The 20,832-nt window shown below is 47.3% G+C and overlaps 1 long non-coding RNA gene and 1 other non-coding gene across 2 annotated transcripts; one reads left to right on the forward strand and one right to left on the reverse strand.

The window, feature by feature from the left end:
• Window positions 1–4,922: 4,922 nt before the first annotated feature.
• Window positions 4,923–8,453, forward strand: LOC129151828 (uncharacterized). The gene is made up of 3 exons (XR_008558485.1): window positions 4,923–5,099; window positions 6,248–6,317; window positions 8,377–8,453. It is a non-coding gene; the product is annotated as an uncharacterized LOC129151828 (long non-coding RNA).
• A 6,545-nt stretch (window positions 8,454–14,998) lies between these two features.
• Window positions 14,999–15,201, reverse strand: LOC129151957 (small nucleolar RNA SNORA74). The gene has a single exon (XR_008558664.1). It is a non-coding gene; the product is annotated as a small nucleolar RNA SNORA74 (small nucleolar RNA).
• Between the last annotated feature and the right edge of the window lie 5,631 nt (window positions 15,202–20,832).

The following is a 20,832-nucleotide window of genomic DNA, read 5'->3' on the forward strand; positions in this document are numbered from 1 at the left end:
AGTGTCCTGATGTATGCAACTTGCTTGCAAATTATTCAAAAGAGAAGTGTGTGTGTGTGTGTGTGTGTGTGTGTGTGTGTATGGGGAAGAGAGATAGAGAGACAGAGAGAAAGAGAAGGAAAGAATGATGGGTCGCCGAAACCGGTTTGGCTCAGTGGATAGAGCGTCGGCCTGTGGACTGAAAGGTCCCGGGTTCGATTCCGGTCAAGGGCATGTACCTTGGTTGCGGGCGCATCCCCAGTGGGGGGTGTGCAGGAGGCAGCTATTCGATGTTTCTCTGTCATCGATGTTTCTAGCTCTCTATCCCTCTCCCTTCCTCTCTGTAAAAAATCAATAAAATGTATTAAAAAAAAAGAAAGAATGATGGGTCAAGGACAGAGAAGCAAAGCAAATATTATAAAATGATAATTACTGAGTATAAACTGAAGATATAATTACTCATACTAGTCTTTTAACGTTTTTGTATGCTTAAAATTTCCAAATAATAAGTTATATTTCAATTTACATGATCCCTATCAAAAATAACATATCTCCCCATCCCTAGCATAAGCTAGAAATAGAGCAATAATATTTATGTACAATCATATATACATATACACATTGAAAATAAATTTTAATAATTCCAATAAAATATTAATGTGTTATAAATAAATAATAAAATATCTGAATGTTTCATGGTCGGGCTATCTGATTTTTTGCTATAAAGCAAATAAACAAATAATAATAAAGTAATTAATATTAAATCATTATTATTCAAATGCCCATATTCTGTGTTCAATAAGACAAAAAAATCATCTTCCTTCAGATTTACATTTTCAAAATATTTTTTATTGATTTCAAAGAGGAAGGGAGAGGGAGAGGAAGGATGGAACATCAGTGATGAGAGGGAATCTTTGATCAGCTGCTTCTAGCATGCCCAACACTAGGGATAGAACCCATACCTAGGCATCTGCCCTGACTGGGAATCGAACTGTGACCTCATGGTTCGTAGGTCGATGCTCAACCACTGAGCTACACCAGCCCAGCCTGAGTCAAATTTTTTTGATCCGACTCCACCTTTCAAAACAGAGCTTACACACTGTTGAATGTGGAAAACATCTGAGTCATTCACTTACCTATAAGAAGCAGAATTAAAGGCGACTCTCCATGATCTCATACTTGACTTGCTTTCCTGGCCTCACAAATTTTCCTCATTACCAGGCAGAAGACAGTTAAGTTCAGATCTTCCCACAATAAGTTATTAAAGTCACTTTTAAAACTTTTACTTGAAACAATGTAATATTAAAAATACGTTCCCAAAATGTAAGATGTTTGTTTCACATGACAGCTCACAAACCTCACTATAATTGAGTTGTTTTTGTTTTCTTTGTAACTGTTCTTCCTAACAATCCTTCTTAACCAGGTACTGAGAAGTCTGTTCAAATACTCTATTTAGAAAGTCGCTCTGAGGTCATTTACAGTCCACTGGATGGTGGTAAAAAAGGAATGTACACTCTTGGAGTAACCAAGGCTAAGCTCTAAGAAGCTTTCTTTGCCAAAAGATAAGATGTCCAACTTGTACATCTTATTCCATGTTATCTTCCAAGTCCAACAATATTACTATTTGCAGATGAGGCTCCGTATGGTTATTCCTAGAATTAGTACAATGAGGAAATGATCACATTTAGGCCTTGAGGATACCTTTTTCCAAGAATGGCAAAATGTGAAGAGTTCCTGAGAGATGGCTCAGCAGAGCCCAGCTCAAAAAAGGCCCTGAAACATATTTTATTGGAGATTTATCCCCAAAGCACACCCCTATGGGGCATGTTAACCAAATATCCACGATGCTACTTTAGTGCCTTGGGCTCATCCTAAGTTTAGCAGAAGAAATGGGAAAAGGGCAATGAAAGGAGGCCCAATGTACTTTGTGAAAGAAGGCAGAATGGCCAAACCTCAGACTCCCTGAAACAAATAAGGTAAATTATCAAGCATTGGAAAACTAATCCCATAGCTAGTTACTGGAGTTTATTTAGCCATATGTAAGTAATGAGCAGCAACTATCTTGTGATCTGTAATTATTGGGAACAATGAAGTTTTTATAAGGACACTTGCGGGAGCCTGATGCATCGGGGATCTCCCTTTTCCGGGTGCCGCGAGGGAAGAGAGATGAACGAAATGGTTCTAAGGGGAGGCAGCCAGGGATTGAGAAATATTAGAAATAAAGAGAGGAGACACAGAGATAGATTTGAAAGCTGGGGCTGGGTGCATCTTTCTGTGCCTGGCTGAGGCCACAGAACAGATACAGACTGCAAAGCTGGTGCTTTATTTATAATCAGGGACAAACAAGGCAATTGACAATGTTCTTGTAAGTTTCACTTGTTTTGGCAGCACTTGCTGCCCCTCCCACAGCCCACTAGCTACCCAGGAAAGACCTAGGGATCAGTTACAGGATCAAGCTTAATTATGCTTAGAGGACTGTGCCCTTTCAAGCTTGGGACTTGTTTGTGACTTTGCCAGCAGGTCAGTCCGAGCCTTAACACTGTAACCTCTTCCTACAGACACTCAATTTTTATTTGGTTTCAATGTCTCACATTGGTCTTGGAACAGTTCCCTGTTGCATCAGAAGAACTAATATATCTATTGTGTATTCTAGAAAAGCTACTGGCTGTTTTTTTTTTTCTTTTCTTTTAGGATAAGCTAGTTATATTTTAGTGATTCTCTGATAAGGTATCAGAATCCAATGATTACCATCAATTTTATTTATTTTTTGGTGGTAACTGAAGATTTGACCTGCATTTACACCATTCACATTTCTCTTGTCAACAAATAAAAATAAATACTTCCACAGCCATGTTGCTATTTTTTATAATACAGAAAACATTTAATAGATTTAGAATAAACAGTGTAGAATAAATAGTGATCTTATCTTGCCCTCTTTCTTTATATTTTCATTTTTTAAGAAATACGGAAACACTAGGGCTGAGTAGCTCAGTTAGTTAGAGCATTGTCCCATACACCAAAAAGTTGCAGGTTCAATTCCTAGTCAGGGCACATACCTAGGTTGCTGGTTCAATCCCTAGTCATGGCACATACAGAGGGCAGAGATCATGGTTTTGATCTCACATAGATTTTCCTCTCTCTCCCTCTGCCCCTCTCTCTCTTTCTTTCTCTCACTATAAAATCAATAAATGTATCTTCAGGTGAGGATTAAAAATACATAAAGAAAATACAATAATAAATAAACAATACAATACAGTAATAGTCTGTATCATTTTTCAGTCCAGTTTATCTCTTTATATTTACATTATAAATTTTCTAATCATTCTTATAATTTAGGTATTTATTAATTTATCACATATAGTAGAGGCCTGATACATGAAATTCATGCAAGAGTAGGCCTTTCTTCCCCCAGCTGCCAGCACCAGCTTCCCTCTGAGACCCAGGACCCAGGCTTCCCTTGCAGCCCTGGCTTTGTCTGGAAGGTCGTCCGGAAGGATGTTTGGTCTAATTAGCATATTACACTCTTATTATTATAGATATATATCAATCAACCATATGTAGTATTAGTTCATCTTTCTGGATTTATATACAGGTATATTTTATGAAATATTCTGGAACTTTTTTGTTTATATTATCATAAATTTTAAAATCTATCTACTTTGAGACAAATAGTTCTTTATTTATTTTAACTGCCCTATAGTATTTATTCACATAAGTATTTCATAACTATTTATGTATTCCTTTACTGGTGAATAGTTACCATATTTTGTTGATTTCACTTATTTATTAGTATTTTCTAAATATATATATATTTTTTTGTTTACTTCAGAGAGGAATGAAGAGAGGTAGAGCGATAGAAACATCAATGATGCAAGAGAATCTTTGATCGACTGCTTCCTGCACACCTCACACTGGGGATTGAGCCTGTAACCCAGGCATATGACTGGTTTTCAGAGCAGACCGTGACTTCCAGGTTCATTGGTTGATGCTCAACAACTGAGCAACACCAGCCAGGCATATTTTGTTGATTTTAAAATGTGCAATATGACACATTTAAAATCATTTGGAATCCAAATACAGTGCTACTAATAACGCACGTGGCCTTCATCTACTCTGTGTAGGACACAGATCTGCAAACTTCCTGTGTAAAGGGTTTGGTAGTAAATGGTTTGGGCTCTGTAGACAATACCATCTTGGTCATAACTACTCAACTCTGCCATTGTAACATGAAAGTAGCCAAAGGCAATATGTAAATGAATGTATATGTCTGCCTTCCAGTCAAACATTAATTATGGACACCAAAATGTTAATTTCATATTATGTTTATGTATCACAATATTGTTTTCTAACTTTTAAAAAGTGAATAAAATTATTCTTATCTCATGAGACATATATAAACAGGCAATAGGCAAGATTTCATCCACTGACTATAAATTGCTGACACCTGGTATACAGATAATATAATGACATACCCTCCTTTATCACATTTACAAAAAATCATTTCCTTCTTTGATATAAAACATTTAATAAAATAAGTCAAAAGTGAAAAGCTCAGATATTCTACATGATGATGAGCAAACCAGTGACCTAATGAAAAATTCTCGCTCTCACCACTGACTTGGCCAAAATGCAGAAGTGTCCTGTGTTGAAGGTATTCTGCAGGGACAGAGTGTCAGAAAGCAATGCTGGGTGGATGAGTTAAGCCACACTACTGAGCAAAGGAGGCCTGGAAGAAAGGAGCCAGGGTGGCCTCCTGGTACTGCGCAGAGTCCCCACCAGGTGGCGCTGCAGCGTCAAAGGCGCCTGGCTGGCCAGCCTGGCAGATCTGGCCACAGGAGCACAATTCGGTGAGGGGGACAAGCCTGGGGGCCGCTGGGCTTCCTGGCTCGCGCTGCTGCCCCGCCCGGGTCCGCCAGGGTCTCGCGGGCAGAGGAGCCGTTGGAGGCCGAGGCCAGCTGGTGTGAATGCCTCCTCCACAGTCAGACCAAGTGCATCTGCTTAGGGTCCAGGCCACCATCCTGCAGGCTCTCCTCTTCTGCCTGTGGGCTGGATCCGCTTGCTAATCTGAGGGAGGAGCTGGAGCTGAAGCTGGGCCAGACCCCTTCCTCAATGTCACCAAGGTGAGATCCCTCCTGCTCACCTGCCCAGAGACTCCAGCCTAAAAGCCCTATCTGCCCCCCTCCCCCCACTCCGAGCAACTAGGTACTGGTTCGAGCCTATCTGGCACCTGCCAATGACCCTGACTTGGAGTGTCCCACGTGGTGGTGGCTGTAGTGGGCGTGAAGGGTTCGTTCAAAGGGTGAACTTGGGCCTGCCAGGTATTTAAAACACTTGGAAGATTGGGGTTTCCCTGGGCCTTCCTCTGTGGGGGCAGCCAAGGGGTCACTTTCCGGAAGGGTGGGACTTGGCGAGCCCCTGGGTCCTAGGAGAAAGCAGGAGAATTGACAGCCCCAGGGCGAGACCAAGAGCCCCAGTGCAGGCTCCTTCCCTGTGTGCAGCTGGTCCCCTGTCATTCTGGTGTGGGTTGCACTTGATCCCTGGACCTGGATGAGTGGTGGCTGCTGAGCTGACAGGAGGCAGCTGGGGACAGAGTTTCAGCCAGACCCCAGCAGGGCCCCGAGTCTATTAAGCCAGGCACTGAGGGGTCCTGCTTCTCCAGAGCTTGTGTCTCAAGCCAGGGGACAAGACACATCTGTAGTCCCCAGAAAGTTAACTACCTGTTTAAACAGGGTGTGTGTGTATATGTGTGTGTGTGTGTGTGGCGGGGGGTGGTGTGGTGTGACCGGGGGAAGGTGGAGAGGAGAGCTGAGGGAAGGGAATGGGCAGGGGCAGAGCTTATTCCAGACTCTGGGAATGTGTGTCTAGGAGGGTAGTCACCATGTGAGCCCATATACCACTTGCTGTTTATACAGCAGTGACTTGAGTGCAAGGATGATTATTAAATTTTGTTTTGTAGGGTGGTTGGTTGGTAGGGTGGTTGGTTGGTTGGGTGGGTGTTTGGGTGGTTGGGAGGTTGGTTGGTTTGATTTAAGAAGAAATAAGAGCGAGAGAAAATTGTCACTCTTGACTGAGAGCCCAGCAGTGGCCTGGCTGGCTCTTGACTGGTAGGGCTGTCTGTCCTTCAAAGGCTGAGTTTGGAACTGTCCTGAGAGAGATGGCAGCACTTCTTGCCCCTGTGGACTAAGGCTGGCACCCTTGCTGCCTAGCGGGCTGGCCGTCTACCGGCTTAGGGGCAGGAATGATTCACACGCAGCTCCCTTCCTCACAGGAGAGAATAGGTGACATGTGACTGTCAGTCCTTGCACTAAGCTGATGGCAGGATGGAGCAGACCCTCCATGTAAGTATTCAGCTTCACAAACCAATTGAGTGAGTTAAATCACATCTATTATGTTTTGTAACTTTTAAGGCAGAAAATGCAGCCACATTTTCATTTCATGTTTACAAGAGTTGATGTTTACCTAAAGAAAATTGACTTCACTTCTTTTTCAAACCTGGGAAGTTACTTGTTGAATTTTATTAAAAGTGACATGTAGTGCTCAACACATCTGTATTTCCTGAGCCTGTAACACAACATTTTCATACCAATACAGAGAATATGCAATTGATGTTTTAAAAAGATAATGCTAAATTTACTGTTGGGCTAAAGGACAGTTACTAAGAAATGTTTAATAGCATCTACCAAAAGGTTATAGGATAAGTTTTATAGAGATTTTGTACTTTTGAAATGAGTAGTATTATACAAATGTAGTCACATTTTTGTGAAGTGTTGCTACCAGAAAGGTTAATCCAAGGAAAAGTTTATTATTGCTGAGATATTTAGGAAGATTGTAGAAATCTGAACCTACAATTACTTTTTTAAGATTTTGTAGAAACCTTAAAGGGTTCTAATTTTACCCTCATTCCATAGATGTAGCTAGGAGACCCAGAAAGGTTAAGTGAAATCCCTAAGACCACAAAGCAAGTTCGTAGCAGAGATCAAATGAGAACCCAGGGTCAGTGCTCCTTCCACTTTTCCTGTCGGCCTCTGTAGAGCCAGTTGTGGTTAGAATCATAGAGCTGTGACTTAGGAGATCTTAATCCTTTAAAAATCTTTCATGTATAAATATGATCCTCTTAGTTTTGCAGTAAAAATGGCAAAAACCGTTTTAAAAGAAAATTTGCTGTGGTTCGTGTCTCAAGTTTACCAAGTCTGAACCTTTACTGAAGACATCAGCCTTCAAATATGGAATTCTTCAAATACAGCCTGAGCTTTAGACATGAGGCATCCTGCCTAGGAGCCTCTCTTTAGAGTGCCTGCCCTGCCCCCAGCCCTACCCAGCCCCCAGTCCCTGCCATGCCCTGTCCGCAGCCCTGCCCCAACCCCAGCCCTGCCCCATTATTTTTTCCAAGCAGACCCAGCATGTCTAAAGCCCAGTTTTCTCATTCAGGAGCTGGTAGAGTGCAAGAATGCATTTTAAAGGATATTTCACAATCCAAAGCACTTTTTAAGTTTCTCAAAGATAAGTGGATGGTCATTGAACATGGATACAAAATGCATTTACACTAATAAGAATTCCTTAAATGTTTTTAATTTTTTTTCTCATTACAAATATAATACAGGATTATGGGTAGAAATTTCAAAAGAATAGTATAAAGTAAAAGAAAAAACTTCTTTCCACTATCCAAGGTTAACTATTGTGAACATTTCAAAGTATATCCTTTGGTCTTTTGTAAATTTATATATCCAGATACCATTTTGAGGTGTTACTATTCATTTATTTAAATTAATATATTTTGTATTGACTTCAGAGAGGAAGGAAGAGGGAGAGAGAGATAATAATATCGATGAGAAAGAATCATTGATCAGCTTCATCCTAAAAGCCTCCTACTGGGGATGGAGCCCACAACCAGGGCATGTGCCCTGAAGGGGACTCCATGCATGACCTCCTGGTTCCTAGATCAATGCTTAACACTGAGCATGCCTCCAGGTCAAGATGATACTATTTATTAAGTGTGTATCCTGATTTGTTTTCTTTTATTTATGATTTATGCATTCCACTACATCTATAACCATTTTTTCCCATTTATTAAGGCACTGTTTATTTTTCCCAGCTTTATTGAGAAATAAAGGCAGACAGCACAATGGTTTGATTTACATACATTGTGAAATGATGATTGCATTGGGTTCAGCTAATATCCATTGAATATGTGACAAACCAACATTGAAATCTCTAATGTAATTTGAGTCAAACCTACAATTCTTACAGTTGCAAAAATGTTGTGCTATTTGCAAAAATTAGCTTGTACTTGAAAGTAAAGTGCAGGGTGTGGTGGGACTGCAGGCTGGGGCTCTACAGCCCTGGCCTCTTGCCCTTGACCCCTGTGCCTGTCCACATGCAGTTCCTTTCTCCTTCCAGACTTCAGAGGAGGCTGGTGATGGATGTGCTGCCCCGACTGGACGGGCTCCACAGTCTGTCTTCCCACCACTGAGTGGCAGAGGTGAGAGCCAACTGTGTCAATCTGTGGAGCATATGAAGTTCACACCTCACTTCTGTCTCAGCAGCTCTGGAGGTGACCTCAGCACCAGCGTGCGTAGAACCTATGCTAGCCTCTGGGGTGTGCTCTGTGTGGGCCCAGCTCACCCACAGCTCCTCTCCCCCTGCATCTCAGCCACCTTCCAGGTCCTACTGCTAGAAGCTCTGGTTCTCTCGGAACCTTAGACTCCTCTCCCCCCATGAGCTGTATTGAAGCTTCATATAACAGGATGGTTTTCAGGGGAAACTGGCAAGAGAAAAAGAAAAAAAAAACACATTAGCAGAATTTACCCCAATCCTTTGGAGTCCAGGGCCCCATTTTCCCAGGTCCTAACCAGAGATGATTTGTTTTCTCAGTATTTGAGAGGATAATGCCCAGGCCATAGCTTTAGAGCCAGTCCAGGAGAGAAGAGGCAAGGGTCCAGGGCAGCCCCCAATCTGGCTCCCACAGGCCCCTGGTCCAGTCCCCTCTGAGTAATTCCCGTCCTGCTCACAGAGCCAAGCTAAGACTCACTGCCTTCAAGACGAATCAGCTCACCACCGTGCTGGTCACTCGTCAGGTTCTCACTTCTATCCCCAGTCAGCCCACTGCTGTTTCTCTCTGGAGTCCGCAGTTACTATTCTGTCCTGAAACCCTGTTGTCATCATTGGGTGGACAGCTGGCCATTGACTTGCTCCATCCTGTGACTCCAAAATGATGTGTTCTGTTCTTTTGAGAAAAAGAAAAGGAAGGAAGAAAATGGGTCTGGACAGCAAGTAGCCTTGCTTTAGAAATACATGGAGAGTTGTTTCTTTTCTCTTAGTACTTTGAAGTGCTATGTGCATTGGCATGAGGTACTTTTATTTTATTGTTCTCTCTGGATATTCTTCCAGATGAAGGTGACTGAGTTGGCTGGCTGCGCAGGTACAGGAACATGAGGGTGAGTGTGCTGTCCTATGTGCCAAATTGCAAGGTGTCTGTGTTATTCTGTGTTTCTGAGCCTCTCTCACCATGTGAGTCAGGTCTGGCCAGAGACAAAACAACAGCCATGAGTGGCTCCTCCGAAGCCTTCCTGAGAGAACTCCCCTGTCTGACCTCTACATCATTGGTCTGTACTAATTGCCAGCTGAATCCACAAGCCAGAGGATCCCTGGATCCCTGCGTCACTGTGTGGAGAGGATGAACTTTGGTAGCTCCCTGGCCCATATGATATGGACCACAAGGAGCAAGATTTTACTGGGTTCAGACACTGAAAAGTCCTTCATGACAGCCCACATTATTACCCTAATGTCTCAGTCTTTGATGAACAATTAGAAGCTCCCTGAATGGACCACATAGTAAAGTGTCAGACCTTTGATGAATGACGCTCCATCTCTCATCTTCGGTTAACCCCCTAAAAACGGGGATGTGTTGATTTCACTCACCAGCATTTCTTTTTGTTTCTCAGTCAAGTTGACAGGTAAATTGGAGCCATCTCTGGAAGGAGAGAGCATATGAAGACACAGCATTATTTTTACCTTAATTTGAGCTCCACACTGCCAAGTACACAGAGAAAAATCATTTATTCTTCCTGACCTTTAACACAGCATAAGTGTAGTTTCTGCAGTTGCGATCAGTAGATGATTAAAAGGCACTTATTCCAATGACAATGCTGCCTTCCTTCATTCTTGTCCTGGGGCAGCGTCACTCCCTGGCACTATGCCCAGGCACCAATCAAGACACCGAGAAGTGAATCTGCTCTGTCGACAGCACCCTGGCCCAGCATTCCTGGAATGGCACAACACGCCCATTCTTGTCCCTTGGTGGATGTGGTTTAATGAAGCAGAGGGTCACTGTGGGAGGACTGTGCTGCCCATGTTGTGGTTGTGAGATGGTTAAAAGGTTTGGAAGCTCCTTTAAGAAACCATGCGGTACAGTGAAGGAGCCGTTCACCTGAGTGATCGCATTAGAAGTGGCTGAGACACAGCTGCTTTATTAATGGCTGGGGAAAGCCCGTGATGGGATGAGAACGTAGCTGTGGAGGTCACTGGTCTGGATGGTGGCCCTTAACACCAGTGACTCCTAGTTCCCCTGGACAATTCCTTCTACTCAGCCCTGACCCCAACTGGACCTGCAGGACCAGATTCTCTGGGGCAAGACAACCCCATCTGGGTCACCCCTTTTATTTTTCAACCTTTTAAAAAATATAATTGTAGGTTCACATTATTTGTCAGAGATAATGCAGAGATGGCCCACATGATCTGACCCGGTTTTCCTCAATAATGTCTTGTAAAAAATCTCACAACCAGGTGATTGACATTGACCCGACCAACCAGATAGGGCAGGTTTCCTGATTCCCTTTGTGCCCATTTTCACGTGTGAGTGTTGAGTCCTGTGCTCTTTTAGCACGTGCATTCTCCATGCGGTGCAGATAGGGAACAGCTCTACCTGATTCCCCGCACCGAGGGCAGTACCTTCTATTTTTTGGTATATTTTTATCACAGTAAAATATACACAATGAAATTTACCATTTTAACTATTTTTCGGTGCGCAGTTCAGTGGTGTTAAGTACAGGCATATGGTTGTGCTGCCGTCACCACCACCATCTCCATCACTGTTCTCATAGTCTCCAACCGAAGCTCTGTCCCCACTAAACAACTCTGTGTCCACTCCCCCACCCCTGGTACCCTCCATCTTACCTCTGTCTATGACTCTGGCGGCTTCAGGGACCTCATGTGAGAGGGGTCACACAGTATTTGTCTTTCTGTGACTGGCTTATTTCTCTGAGCATCATGTCTTCAGGGTGCATCCAGGTTGTAGCATCTGTCACAATGTGCTTTTTTTTTTTTAATTGAATTTATTGGGGAGAGATTGGTAATGAATTATGTAGCTTTCAGGTATACAGTTCTATAATACATCATCTGTATGTTGAATTATGTGTCTCACTACCCTTCCTCCTACCCCCAGGTCAGGTCTCCTTCCATCACAATTTATTCTTTCTAAACCCTCTTCTACGTACACCCTTTCTCTCTGATAATCACCAAACTGCTGTCTGTGTCTTTGAGTTCTTTTCTTTGCTTAATCCCTTCAACTTTTTCACCTAGTCCCCCAATATCCCTCCCCTCTGACAACTGTCAGTTTTCTATATCTATGAGCCTGTTTCTATTTTGATTATAGTTTATTTTGTTCATTAGATTCCACATATAAGTGAAACCATAAGGAACTTGTATTTCTATGACTGGTTTACTTCACATCACTGAGCATAATACTCACCAGCTCCATCCATACTGTTGCAAAAAGTAAGATTTCCTTTTTTTGTGTGTGGGTGAGTAGTATTCCGTTGTGTTAATGTAGCACAGCTTTGTCTCTGCTTATCTGCTGTTGGGCACTTGGGCTGCTGTGAAATCTTAGCTATTGAAAATAATGCTGCAATGAACATAGGGGTGCATATACCCTTTCAGATCAGTGTTTCAGGTTTCTGTAGATATATTCTCAGAAGTGGAAACGCTAGGTCATAAGGCAGCTGTATTTTTAATTTTTGTGGAAACTTCATACTGCTTTCCACAGTGGTTGCACCAATCTGCATTCCCACCAAGAGTACACGAGGGTTCCCTTTTCTCCACATCCTCACCAGCACTTGATGTTTATTGATTTATTGGTGATAGCCATTCTGACAGATATGAGGTGATAAGTCACTGTGATTTTCATTTCTATTTCTGTAATGATTAGTGATGCTTGGCATCTTCTTCTTTTTGTGTAATGGTCATCTGCAGGTTGTCATTGGAGAAATGTCTATTTAGGTCCTTTGGTCATTTTTAAATTGGATTGTTTGGGGGTTTATGATGTTGAGTTTAATAAGTTCTTTATAAATTTTGGATATTAAGCCTTTATCAGATGTATCATTGGCAAATATGTTCTCGCATTCAGTGAGTTGTCTTTTCATTTTGTTGATTGTTTCCTTTGCTGTACAACTTTTTATTTTGATGTAGTCCCACTTGTGTAGGGGTGAGAGTTGTTATAATGAATAGGTGCTGAGTTTTGTTGAATGCTCTTTCTGCATCTATTGTTATAACCGTGTGATTTTTATGCTTTATTTTGTTTATGCTGTATCATGTTCTTTATGTGCAGATACTGTACCAAGCTTCCATGCCCGGAATAAATCCCACTTTTTAATGTGTTACTGGATTCAGTTTGCCAATATTTTGTTGAGGATTTTATAGCATCTGCGGTCATCAGGGATATTGGCTTACCATTTTTTTTCTTTCTAAAGTCTTATTCTGGTTTTGGGATTAGTGTAATGCTGGGCTGATAAAATGAGCTTGGGAGTCTCCCCTTGTCTTGGAAGTTTTGGATGAGTTTGAGGAGAACAGGTAGTAGTTCTTCTCTGAATGTGGAGAACAGGTAGTAGTTCTTCTCTGAATGTTTGATGAAATGCACCGTGAAGCCATCCAGCTCAGCACCTGTGTTGGTTGAGAGGTGTTTTTTTCTTTTAATCCTCACCCAAGGATATTTTTTCCAATGATTTAATTTTTTTACAAAGAGAAGAGGGAAGTAGGGAAGGAGAGAGAGAGAGAGAGAGAGAGAGAGAGAGAGAGAGAGAGAGAGAGAGAGAGGTGAGACACACACATCAAATGGTTGTCTCACACACACACACACCTCAACATGGGGCAGGGGTGAACCTGCAATCCAGGTACTTGCCCTTGACTGGCAATTGAACCCATGGTCCTTTGGTGTGTGGACCATAGCTCTAACCACTGACTCACAATGGCCCGTGCTTCATTGATCTCTTGTTTGATTTTTACTCTTTTGTTTATTTCTGCTCTGATCTTTATTATTTCCTTTATTCTCTTCACTTTGTCGTGTCTGTTTTTCTATTGCACTAGTTCCTCTCAGTGTAAAGTTCAATGATGTATTTCAGATTTTTCTTGTTTCTTGAGGTAGGCCTGTAATATTATGAATTTCCCTTTTAGGACAGCTTATGCTGTGTGCCATAGAATTAGGCTTGTTTTCCAGGTCCCACTGATTTCATTCATTCTTCATCTAACTTCTATTAACATCCTTACAACCATTTTAATGTAAACACATGTATCTGGTATATTGCTTGCCTTTACTTCATTGAGTATTTTTTCTGGACGTGGCTTTTGTTCTTCAATTCAGGGCATGTTTCTTTGTCTTTGCTTTTTGGTTTCCTCTGTGTTTTTGTTTCTGTGTTGGAGAATCCAACTCTCGGTAGTGTGGCTTTGTGTAGTAGGTGTCCTGTGGAACCCAGTGGCACATTCTTCTTGATCACCTGAGTTGAGTCCTCCAGGAATATGGCCTGTGTGTGTTATGTGAACCTTCTGTGGTGGTTGTTTTTTTTTTTTTTATTTCTATTGCCCAATGCATGTATTGAGTTGATGCTCAGGCTAGTTGGCCTTGCCTACAGTGTATGAGCTGCTGACAGGTGTTGACCACGTGCAGCACAATTCATCTCAGCAGGGTCTGGTGCTTGCCTAGATGTCTCTTTGGATATGCCTCTTGTGAGGCTAATTGTATCCTGCTCTGATGTGCTCTGAAGCTGGCCCCTGGGAGTGTTGGTCCTGGGACATCCTGGGAGGGACACTGGTGCTGACCAATGTCAGATGCTTTATGTGACTGGCCCAGGGCAATCTATTTGGATCTACAAAGCAGTTCACAATTTGTGACAGTCTCTGCTAAGGCTGAACGAGCACAGGAAGGTCTAAGCAGGGCACCAAAGCTGGCTTTTACTAGCACTGAGCCTGGAGACAGGTCAACAAAACTCCCAGAGCACCCCGTGTTCTGCCTCTCTGTCTGCCTCCATCTGCTGGGTGCCTGTTAGCCTCAGTCAATGATACAGCCTCTGCAGGTACTCAAGTTGCAGGAGGACAGTTCTCAGGGAGTCCCCAGGTAGAGGTGAGTGGTGTTCACCAGATTGACGCAGGTTCAAGCTCAGTGTCAGTGTCGGGTCTGAGGCCACTCAGCAAATGTCCCAGGTACACCAGGTCCAGCTGCCACTCGCTGGGTCCTCACTCATCTTTGAGCAGTGTACAGAAGACCCAGACATGGAATTCTTTGTAGAGGGAGAAAGAAAAGTCAAAAGTGGCTGCTTCCCAGGATTTAAGATGTCTGGGGTCTGTATTCTGAGATCAGCTGTGTGAGCTGAAGGGCTTTGCAGACTGTCTGTGGATTTTCAAAGGCCAGAGAGCTTTTTCCTGTTGTGGATGATCCTGGGTCCCCTGGGAGGAGATCGAGAGCATGGTGGGATCATGCAGGTGTGCTCCCTTCATCATGTAGTGAAAAGCAGAGTCCCCTCATGCGTGGCTGATTTTAGCAGAGTCATCCCTCCATTTCTATCCTGAGAGAACTGCAGCTCTCTCCACCTTCCCACCACATGCATTCTCACTGGCTTCTAGGCAGCACTGTCCCTGCCTTCTTTCCTCAAGGCTGGCTGAGCCAGGCTGGCTGGAGTGTAGGGCAGGGGGGATAGAGGTCCGTTTGGTGGGTTGAAATTCTATAAGGACCATTAAGGCTTAAGTTTATTTTTTCTGTGTCTGCTCCCACTCTAGACCTAAGCAGCCAAAGTGATGCTTAGCTCATTTTTAAGGAAGCACATTTCTGCCTTGCACCAGTGCCACATGTCACCATATCAGTACAGGGAGCAACTGGAGGAAGGAGACAGGGCATTCCTCTCCCAGCAGTGTAACACCATCAGAGGCATGATGCTGCCTGGAGAGCTGACCACTGCTGGAGTGCTGAAGGCTTTTAGGCACAGAGTGAAATGATCTGATTTTTGCCTTTCCAAGATCACTCTGATATGCATTTTTATTTTTATTAAAACTTGTTTTACTAATTTATTTTTTTCAATTAGAGATCACATTCAATATTAGTTTCTAGAGTACAAAATAGTGGTTAGACATTTATATAACATATAAAGTTATCCCCTGGTAAGTATAGCATGGGGTCTCTTTAAAAAGGGTATGAATCCTATTCATGAGGGCTCCACTCTCATAACCTAATTAACCTAAAAGACCCACCTTTTATTTATTTTTAATCAAACTTATTTGGGTGACATTCATTAATCAAATTGCATAGGTCAGGTGTGCAATTCTATAATGCTTCATCTGTATATTGTATTGGTTGTTCACTGCCTTCAAGTCAAGTCTCCTTCCATCACCATTTACCACCCCTCATGCTCTCTTTTCCCTTCACCAACCCCCCACTCCACACCCCTACCTCCCATCTCCCACATGCCAGCCCCCAACCACCACCACCCACCCGCCAGCCCCCACCCCCCATGATTACCCCACCCCCACCCACACACTTACTCTCCACCCCCACCCCCACCCCACATCCCACATCCCACACCTCCCAGTGCCCACCCCCCACCCCACACTCCCCCACACATATCCCCAGTTCCCATCCCCACCTCCTACCCACCACGTTTATCCCCCACCGTCCCCTTCCCCTTCCCCTGCTTGTGATTTGACATTTGAAATGATATTTGAGATGTGTCTTGAGGGCTCAGGTAGGATTCAGACAGATGAAGAGGGTGAGAATGTGCTTCAGGTATAGAGAGTGGACACTCAGCCTGGAGGCAGGAGAGATGAAGACTGGACAGACCAGAGCATATGCCCCTCAGGTGCCTGTGAGTGAGGGGTGAGGGCAGGGAAACAGAAGACCCTCCATGGAGGGAAAAGGCAGAGGGGAAAGGGGACCAACCACAGAGTGGTCAGAGCAGGGGAAACAGGGTCCCCCCATGGGAAGGCAGGGCAGGGGTTCAGGGGACCACGGGAGGGGATGGACAGGTAGGACAGTGAACCCTGGGAAGGGGAAGGGCTGAGGAACAAGGGATCCCTGAGGTGGGGTGGGGGGGGACAGGGGATTCTCCATGGAGGGGTGTGTTTCCCCTGTAACCTATCTCTACTCCCATGTCTCCCCTTCCCTGGCCCCTCCATGGATGGTTCTTTAACCCCATAATCCTGCTCAGGACCCCTTTGTCCTCCCTTCCCTGCTACCTTCATGGAGGATGCCCTCTCCCCCTGCGCTGCCATCTATTTAAGGACCTGAGCCTAAGTACTTGCTGTCTCAAAGTAGGGTTTCCTATCCCCCCAGCCTCTCCTCTGCATGGAGGGTTCCCTGTTCCTATTCCTCCATGCCCTGTCCCCTCCATGTAGGTTTCTGTCTCCTCCCCGCCCTTCTCCCTCAAAGTGGGGTTCTCTTTCACCAATGCCTGCTCCTCAAAGTGAGGTTCCCTTTCCCCCTTCCATGCCCCCTTAATGGAGAGTTCCTTCTCCCCCTGCCACAACCCATCAAAGCGGGGTTCCCTACACCCCTTTCATGCCCGATCCATGGAGGGTACCTTCTTCTCTTCCAAGGATAGTTCTGTCTCCTCTCTGCCTTATCAGTCAAAGTGGGGTTCCCATTCCTCCAGCCCTCCCCCCAGCATGGAGGGTTCCCTGTTTCCCTTCTTCTCCCTGCCCTGCATTCTCTAGTTAGGATTCCCTTTCCTCCTACTGCCCCCTCTAATTGGGTTCCCTTTCCTCCTGCCCTCCCCGCTGCACGGAGGGTTTCCTGTCCCCACTATCCTGTCCTTCCAAGTGGGCTTCCCTGTCCCCCACCTCTGATCTCTCTATGAAGGGTTCCCTGTTCACACTCTCCTGCCCCCTGCCTGGAGGGTTTTCTGTCCCCCTGTCTTCTCTTCTCCCTGAAGTATATCCCCTTACTCCCTGCGCTGTCTTCTCCATGGTGTATTCCTTGTCCCACTGCCCTGTCCCCTCAATGGAGTGTGCCCAGTCCCTCTGCCCTGCCCCCTCCCAGGAGGGTTCCCTGTTTCCCTGCCCTGTCCCCTCCATGGAGAGTTTCCTCTCCTCCCTGCCCATTCCCTTCATGGAGGGTCCCCTCTCTTCCCTATCCTCAGCCCTCCATGGATGGTCTCCTCGTCTCCCGGCCCTGCCCTGGCCCCTCAATGGAGGGTCCCTTCTCTTCCCTGTCCTCACCCCTCCATGGAGAGTCCTCTCTCCTCCCATCCCAGCCCCCTCCACAGAGGGTCGCTTCTCCTCCCTGCCGTGCCTTGCCCCCTCCATGGAGGTTCCCTTCTCCACCCTGCCCTCACCCCTCCATGGAGGTCCCTTCTTCTCCCTTCTATACCCCTCCATGGAGGGTCCGCACTCCTCCCTTCCCTGCCCCACCATGGAGGGTCCCTTCTCATCCCTGTCCTCTCTCCTCCATGGAGGGATCCCTTCTCCTCCCTTCTCTACTCCTCCATGGAGGGTCCCTTCTCCTCCCTGCCCTCACCCCTCCATGGAAGTTCTGATCTCCTCCCTGTCCTCCCCTCTCCATGGAGGGTCCCCCCTCCTCCCTGACCTCCCACCTCCATGGAGTGTCCCCACTCCTCCCTGCCCTGCTCCCCCCCATGAATGGTTCCCTCTCCTCCCTGCCCTGGCCCCTCAATGGGGGGTCCCCTCTCTTCCCTGTCCTCACCCCTCCAAGGAGAGTCCCCTCTCTTCCCATTACTGCCCCACCAAGAGGGTACCTTCTTCTCTCTGCCGTCACCCCTACATTGAGAGTCCCCTCTCTTCCCAGTCTCACCCTTCCATAGAGGGTCTCCTCTCCTCCCAGCCCTACCCTTGCACCTCAATGGAGGATCCCCTCTCCTCACTGCCCTCACCCCTCCATGGAGAGTCCGCTCTCCTCCCAACCCTGTCCCCTCCATGGAAAGTCCGCTCTCCTCCCTGTCCTCAGCCCTCCATGGAGGGTCTCCTCTCCTCCTGACCCTGCCCTGGCCCCTCAATGGAGGATCCCCTCTCCTCACTGCCCTCATCCCTCCATGGAGAGTCCGCTCTCCGCCCAACCCTGCCCCCTCCATGGAGGGACCCTCTCTTCCCTGTCCACAGCCCTCCATGGAGGGGCTCCTCTCCTCCCGGCCCTGCCCTGGCCCCTCAATGGAGGGTCCCCTATCTTCCCTGTCCTCACCCCTCCATGGAGAGTCCCCTCTCTTCCCATCCCTGCACCTCTAAGAGGGCACCTTCTCCTCTCTGCCCTCACCCTACAATGAGGGTCCCCTCTCTTCCCTGTCCACAGCCCTCCATTGAGGGTCTCCTCTCCTCCCAGCCCTGCCCTGGCCCCTCAATGGAGGATCCCCTCTCCTCACTCCCCTCACCCCTCCATGGAGAGTCCACTCTCCTCCCATCCCTGCCCCCTCCACAGAGGGTCACTTCTCCTCCCTGCCATACTCTGCCCCCTCCATGGAGGTTCCCTTCTCCACCCTGCCCTCACACCTCCATGGAGGGTCCCTTCTTCTCCCTTCCCTACCCCTCCATGGAGGGTCTGCTCTCCTCCCTTCCCTGCCCCACCATGGAGGGTCCCTTCTCATTCCTGTCCTATTCCCTCCAAGGAAGGGTCCTTTCTCCTCCCTTCTCTACCCCTCCATGGAGGGGTCCCTTCTCCTCCCTTCTCTAACCATCCATGGAGGGTCCCTTCACTTCACTTCCCTACCCCTCCATGGAGGGTCCCTTCTCCTCCCTGTCCTCACCTCTCCATGGAGGGTCCCCTCTCCTCCCTGACCTCCCTCCTCAATGGAGGGTTCCCTCTCCTCCCTTCCCTATCCCCTCCATGGAGTGTCCCCACTCCTCCCTGCCCTGCCCCCTCCATGAAGGGTTCCCTCTCCTCCCTGCCCTGCCCCCTCCATGAAGGGTCCCCCTCTTCCCTGTCCTCACACATCCAGGGAGGTTCTCCTCTCCTCCCGGCCCTGCCCTGGCCCCTCAATGGAGGGTCCCCTCTCTTCCCATCCCTGCCCCTCTAAGAGGGTACCTTCTCCTCTCTGCCCTCACCCCTACATTGAGGGTCCCCTCTCTTCCTGGTCCTCACCCTTCCATACAGGGTCTCCTCTCCTCCCAGCCCTGCCCTTGCACCTCAATGGAGGATCCCCTCTCCTCACTGCCCTCACCCCTCCATGGAGAGTCCGCTCTCCTCCCATCCCTGCCCCCTCCACAGAGGGTCGCTTCTCCTCCCTGCCATACCCTGCCCCCTCCGTGGAGGTTCCCTTCTCCTCCCTGCCCTCACACCTCCATGGAGGGTCCGTTCTCCACCCTTCCCTACCCCTCCATGGAGGGTCCGCTCTCCTCCCTGTCCTCACCTCTCCATGGAGGGTGCCCCCTCCTCCCTTCCCTACTTCTACATGGAGGGTTCCCTCTCCTCCCTTCCCTGTCCCTCCATGGAGGGTCCCTTCTCATCCCTGCCCTCTCCTCTGCATGGAGGTGTCCATTCTCCTCCCTTCCCTACTCCTCCATGGAGGGTCCCTTCTCCTGCCTGCCTTCACACCTCCATGGAGGGTATTTCCTGTCCTCCCTGTCATCTCCCCTCCATGGAGGGTCCCCTCTCCTCCCTGCCCTGTCCCCTCCATTAAGGGGTCCTCTATCCTCTCTGCCATGCCCACTCCATGGAGGGTCCCTTCTCCTCCCTGCCCTGGCCCCACCATAGAGGGTCCGCTCTCCTCCCTGTCCTCACCTCTCCATGGAGGGTCCCCCCTTCTCCCTGACCTCTCTCCTCAATGGAGGGTTCCCTCTCCTCCCTGCCCTGTCCTCTCCATGGAGGGTCCCCTCTCTTCCCTGTCCTCACCCCTCCATGGAGGGTCCCCTCTCTTCCCTGTCCTCACAACTCCAGGGAGGTTCTCCTCTCCTCCCAGCCCTGCCCTGGCCCCTCAATTGAGGGTCCCCTCTCTTCCCTATCCTTACCCCTCCATGGAGGGTCCCCTCTCTTCCCTGTCCTCACACTTCCATGGAGGGTCCCTTCTCCTCACGGCCCTGCCCTGGCCCTTCAATTGAGGGTCCCCTCTCTTCCCTTCCGTCACCACTCCATGGAGGGTCCCCTCTCCTACCTGGCCTCATCCCTCATTGGAGGGTTCCCACCCCCTACCCTATCCCCTCCATGGAGGGTTCCTTCTCCTCCCTGCACTCACCCCTCAATGGAGGGTTCCCCTACCCTATCCCCTCCATGGAGGGTTCCCTCTCCTCCCTACCCTGTCTGCTCAATGGAGGATTCCCATCCCCCTACCCTGCCACCTCCATGGAGGTTTCCCTCTTTTCCCTGCCCTGCCCCCTCCCTAGAGCGTCCCTTCTCCTCCCTGCCCTCACCCCTCATTGGAGGGGTCCCATCCCCTACCCTGTCCCCTCCATGGAGGATCTCCTCTCATCTCTCCCCTCACCCATCAATGGAGGGTTCCCATCCACTACCTTGTCCCCTCCATGGAGAGTCCCCTCTCCTCCCTGACCTCTCCACTCCATGGAGGATCCCCTCACCTCCCTGCCCTTATCCCTCCATGGAGGGTCCCCTCTCCTCCCTGCCCTCACCCCTCAATGGAGGGTTCCCATCCCCTACCCTGT

The sequence above is a fragment of the Eptesicus fuscus genome, chromosome 16 (genome assembly GCF_027574615.1).
Source record: "Eptesicus fuscus isolate TK198812 chromosome 16, DD_ASM_mEF_20220401, whole genome shotgun sequence".
Taxonomy (NCBI): Eukaryota; Metazoa; Chordata; class Mammalia; order Chiroptera; family Vespertilionidae; genus Eptesicus; species Eptesicus fuscus.